Raw genomic sequence first — 6,452 nt, 5'->3', positions numbered from 1 at the left:
GTGTCACATCATGATATCGAGACATCTGTGCATTAATAAATTCAAGTTAGAGAAGCTTGTACAATACTCTTACCACTCTCTCGGTCGCCATAGTAATTGCAAGATGACTGGTAGTATTTTGACAGTAGGTTTTACGTCAGAGTATCTCTCTCCTAGAAGAGCGATCTTCACAGTGGCTTTGTCGAAAATAACACGAACCTCCTCTACCCGTGGGAAATTCTTTTAACCCATTTGGGACCTTCACAGGCACTACCACCGCAGGATGGAACTGACCTGGGAGTAATGGTAATTAACTCCATGCTTCCTACCACTCCTGAACTCCTGAACTAGAGCCTCACCACCGGATGCAATTATATATATATATATATATATACATGCAAAGTTCTATTATATCAAAGACCAAGAAAATAACGTGTCTATGAAACTTTAATCCTCCAATATCGCAGACAGACTTATTATCTATTAAAACTTATATATGTATACGTATGTATATATATATATATATATATGTGTGTGTGTGTGTGTGTGTGTGTTGTGTGTGTGTGTGTGTGGTGTGTGTGTGTGTACATGTGTGTGTGTGCGAGCACACACATACATACATATATGCATATGTATGTATGAGGTCTGATCAATAAGTATCCGGGCTGTTGCCATAATATCGAAGTTAAAGCACGCACAGGAAATCCGCTGGGCGAAGATTGACCTTGAACTGTGCTGTGCCTGCGCACTAGGTTTTAACATTCTAGCTCACTTCCGCTTTTTGCAGCAATGCTTGGAAGGAAGGTGTGTAGCGTGTGATCGTCGCATTGACCATGACAGAGACATTTGTCATAGCGAAACCTGCTCAGAGGTCTACACAAAATTGCAGAAAGTGTGTGGGGAGGTGTGTATGAGCTGTACACAAGCGTACGAGAGGTTCAGACGTTTCCAAGATGGCCGAAAAAATGTCGATATGTCTGGGAGACCCGCAACCAACAGAACTGAGAAAAACATCGCAGATGTGCGTGCAGCTGTGAGGAGAAACCGTCGAATTACCATCTCTGAGTTATCAGAGGCTGTGAAGATTAGTTACGGTTCAGTTCAGTCCATTATCACTGAAGATTTGGATATGAGAAGCGTGTCTGCCAAGTTTGTGCCAAAACTGCTTTCAGCTGAGCAAAAGGACACTCGGGTTTCAGTTGCACAAGATCTCCTTGATTATCTCGAGAACGATGAAAGCTTTTTGGAAACTTTGTGTAGGCCTCTGAGCAGATATCGGCAAGTTTTTGGCAAAATTTGATGCAGATCTCTGCTCAGCTTTCTCTGTCATGTTCAAAGCACTGCTGTAAACAACAGAACTGAGCTAGTACAATAAATCCTAGTGCACACGCACAGCAGAACTCAAGGTCAATCTGTGCCAAGCGGTTTCACTTTCCATGGTTTAGCTTCGTTACTATGGCAACATTCCGGATACTTATTGATCAGACCACGTGTATGTGTTTGTGCATATATATTTATATATATATGTATATGTATGTATGTATATTCTAGGCAGGAGAAAAAACTGTGTCCATGACCTTTTTCAAGATTTCCGAGACTAGTGTGAGGAAGAAAGCTATTCTCAAACCGTAAGCTTGGTCCGAACACTAGCCGAGTGGACTCCGTCAAAGGCACCTAAAAGAGTATGTGCTTGTCTTTGAGTTTAATGTGTGTATATGTTACGACTTACCCCTTCCTTGATTCTCCGTAATTTTTTTGTTTTTTTTCTTGATCCATCTTTCATACGCGCTGTTGGTGGAAAAAAGAACCTGGCTTTGAAACGATTTCAATTATCGAGGCCCTTTATTTGCTACTTTTTTTTACTCCAAACAATGTTTGTGGTGCTTCAGTTCTTATATAACTTTGTTGATGTTGTTGTTGATGGTGATAATTAGCCCCCAAATTATCCCTAATCGAGCGGAAATACGATCAAAGAAATTTCAGCTGCAACAATCCAGTTCTTTTTTTATGTATAATATACCAAGGTATATATTATACATACGTGAATACAATGTTGTTTATTTTATGAAATCAAAACCATATTTTACAAGCATTGATTTCCTTGGATTTTGTTGTTGTTTTTTTTTCTAATCTTAAGTAAGTTGTTTTCTAAGACAGCAGAATATTTGACTGCTATTTGTGGAAGGGCGATTTGACTGCTATTTGTGGAAGCCAAATAACCACATAAAGGATTACTCTTGCGGTTAGGTAAACCACTGAGTGCGGTATGATCAAATGTGTCCAGCAAAAACAAGGATTCAATGAACTTGGCTCCCAAAAGCGTACGGTTTCATCAAAGTTAGTATTATGTGAGCCCTTCAGCTGTTATCACCATTATCTTTAGTTCCAAATAATAATCGATGCCACGAGGTTTTTTTATCGTCAATGAAGAGCTAATGCCTCTTCGTTCAGGACTCGATCATTGCTGATTTAGGACTAAACAACAACAACTTGACTATCGCCATCTCGAGTTTCTTTAGACTGTCTTGAGTTTAATTATAAATGAGTAACATGGTTTATAAACGGTTCAGGTAATGTTCGGCTTGACTGATGGAAAAGTAGATCGAGATTGCACTCGTCCAGTTAGTGATTCTGTCTCACAACTTGAGTTTTAATCCATAACAATTTTCGGAGTAAAAACTATTACAAGTCGTTAAATCTTGTCCTCGGGAATGTAAATTCAAATTTTATTCAAAGAAAATACAATAGAAATCATTAAGAAAAAATATTTACACAGCAGTGTTTTGAGAAATAATTATTTACTTTTCATTTTATCTGAGACTATGTTTCTTATCAAGCAACTAAATTGACTCTCTTGATTCCTGTTCGGCCAGTTAAGTAAATCTATTTGTATAATTTGTAATTCTTTAGTTCCACGTGAATACAATGTTATTTATTTTATGAAATCGAAACAATATTTTACAAGCATTGATTTTCTTGTTTTTTTTTCTATTCTTAAGATATAAATATTTTCTTAGGACTATTAATGCTTTTCTCTTTGGTTCCATCGCTTAGCACATCTGGTGGTCCCAACTAGGTGTGGTGGTGAATGCGAACTTTTACACTTGTTTTAATGTACAACAATAGCAGTAACAGCCAGGACACCAGCCAACTAATTTTAAGTTCATTCTATAAATTTTTTCATTTTGTACTTAAAACCAAAATACAAGACACGGATTTAAGGGTAATACATAATTACTGTTTCATAATTAGAAACAAAGTAATTTTTTATAAAGTGTTCTTAATGGATTTTCATTTTACACTGTCATCTTTTATCTTTTACTTGTTTCATTCAGTTGGATGCGGCCATGCTGGTGCACCACTTTGAAGAATTTTAGTCGGATTAGTCGACCCCACTATTTTTATTAAGCCTAGTACTTATTCTGACGGCCTCTGTTCCCGAACCATTAAGTTACGGGGATGTAAACACCAGTTTTCAAGCAGTGGTGGGGACAAACACAGACACAAGACACGAAGACAAACACACACATACATATATACATACATACATACATATATATATATATATATATATATATATATATATATATATATATATATATATATATATATATATATATATATACAACAGGCTTCACTCAGTTTCCATCAATCAAATAGCCCGAGGCGATAACAGAAGACACTTGCCCAAGGTATCACGCAATGGAACTGAACCTACACTTCTTAGTACACATCCACGCCTGCGTCTAAGATAAGACAAAACGTAAAATGAAAAAAAAAAAAGAAGTAATATAAGATGTAGGTAGCAGCAGCCTCTTTCATCTAAGATTCATTCTTGCGAAATTATCTGTTAGTTTATTATAATATACTTCAGTCAAGAGCTTTTCAATTGCGGAGAAAGTTAGTGAAGGTAATTTATAATCGCGTATATTAGAAAGAAGGCACTTCATGCACATGAATCAATTAGAAGATCGTTTGGCTTGAAAAATGTATTACTATGAGCAGAGATTAGGGTAAATGGAATACGACATTTGCTTTTGTTGTTTTCTGATTTTAGCTTTAGGTCTTTTTTGCTTTGGGTGGTCATTAATAAGTCACTAACAACTAAGAATTTAAGTACATATTTTATGAACTGTTGCTCGTTACTTGAAATTGCCTTATTACTAGTGTTAATTACCTCATTGTTGTATATGTCTTTGAATGAAAGAAATTATCGTAAGATTTTAGTTTAACTGCATAAAACGCCTGAGTGCGTGACTGCTAAAAGTGCTTATTCGTTCACATCATCAAAATACTTTCGGATATAAGCTACTAAATTCAGTAATCACATTTTTAAAATAGCCAAATATTTTACCTGAAATATTTAGAACAGAATCTAAAGATAGTAAGTCGGATTTAACTATGAATTTCTTTGGGGAATTAAATATTTCTTTACTCTCTGCAATTTCATCATGGAATTTGTGTTTCGCATTCTCTTTATTACTAGTATTTTGTAGCAATGTCCCATTTCGGTCCATTCCGAATGATCCTCGATCTGTTTGAATTGAAATTCATACTTATTTCAAATATTTTAATGTGATTTTTGAAAACGCTTAATCAAATCTGAAATCTTGTCAAATCTAGACTATTTTTTCTGTAAATAGATGGAAAAAATTTAGGAGACAGACGTAACCTATTTATTTTAACACATGACTTGTACATTTGTTTTCGGTCCTAAAGAATGGAAGCTAATGTGCATCTTAGAGAATCTCTCCTCAAAAAGTAAAACGATGTCACTAAATGCGGCAAAGTATTTTGGTCGGCGCTATATCGTTTCTTATATTTTTCAGATAACACCTTCTTATATTTTATTGGTAATACCTTCTTTTCCATTCGCCAAAGTGAATGGAGCTTTGGCTAGGAGGAACTGACGTCATCAGGTGATATCCAACGATCATCAGGTGTTTCGACCCTGAACCGTAAAACACTCCCGTTGGTGGAGCAGCAAAAGTGGCCAAATTTCTACTCATCATTTCTTCCAGCTTAACTTCTCTTTCTCTATAACCAGCAAGAGTCTCTTTCGGTTGCTGCTCTCATCCTGCGCACACCCACCCTTTACTTTTTTCCCCTTATTTTAATGGCTGTAAGCATTTTCTATACCAACTGGACAGGGAATCCGCTACAACTGACCTCGACTGAGAAAAGCCATGACTGTCGTCCTTTCTCTCTGCAATCCTGCAGAATGCTCTCGTATTTGGCACGCTTCCAATCAAAGTATTTTGTCCGGCGCTATATCATTTCTTAATCACACCATTCGAACAGCAGCAACAATAATAATGGACAGCGACACTCTACCTACTGTATTACAATACCACCACAACCTGTACTGTCAATAATAGCTTCAAATCTTGGCACAAAACCAGCAATTTTAAGTGAGAAATGAGTAGATTTCATCGACCCCAGTGTCCAGGTAGTTATTATTTTGTCGACTCCGACAGGCTGAAAAGCAAAGTCGATCTCCACGGGATTTGCACTTAGAAGCAATTGTTAATAATAATAGCTATTTTTCTATCATTTCTTTTGCTATTGACAATGTTACCTCTCAACCGTGCACTTGTGCGTGCGCTCAAATGCTTTATCAGTCACGCACAAAGGAAAAATATGTGCGCACACAAAGTTTTCATGATAGAATTGACCGTTTTTAAAATGAAGATGGTCACTGGCATCGATATTCACTTACTTTTTTTTTCAAAAAACAGGACAAAATTTGCACCAAGTTCCTATACACAAACAATAAATAAAATGAAGTGGGGACAATAGCTGTTGGTAAATTTTTATTTGCATTTACATTAATATCCGAATTTCACATACATATTGCGTGCATATTATTGCATATACATCAGATTTCATTACCACTATTGTTGATAAGTTCCATCAATAAATTTTCTGTGTGTGTGTTTTCTGTGTGCGCGTTTGTGCTTTTTACAAGAAATATATTCTTCCACTGAACATACTACCGATGCCAAATCATTTACAATTTAATGTAGCGTACCATTGTTGTACAGAAGAGAAATATCTGACCATAAAAACACCCCATCACCACAATAAAAAAAATGTTTGCTGAATGAAACAAGATTGATGAATCTAACGTCATTAAGCAAATAATTTTGTTTGTTTTGTTTTTTTTAAGGTTAGTTTTGTAGAGGAAACGTATAATTAATGCTGAGAATATAAAATTGCCAAAATATACGGAGTAGCAGAGCAGTAGTTTTGATAGCTAACGTACACAATATATACATACAAGTAGATAGATAGATAGATAAATACATACATACATACATATATAGACAGACATATGTGTATATATATATATTATATATATATATATTATATATATATATAATATATATATATATATATATATATATAATTTATTTATTTATTTATATATACATACATGTGTGTGTGTGTGTGTGTGTTATTCACCGATAATT

The sequence above is a fragment of the Octopus sinensis genome, linkage group LG2, assembly GCF_006345805.1.
Source record: "Octopus sinensis linkage group LG2, ASM634580v1, whole genome shotgun sequence".
NCBI lineage: Eukaryota > Metazoa > Mollusca > Cephalopoda > Octopoda > Octopodidae > Octopus > Octopus sinensis.
Note: the sequence above shows the minus strand (reverse complement) of the source record.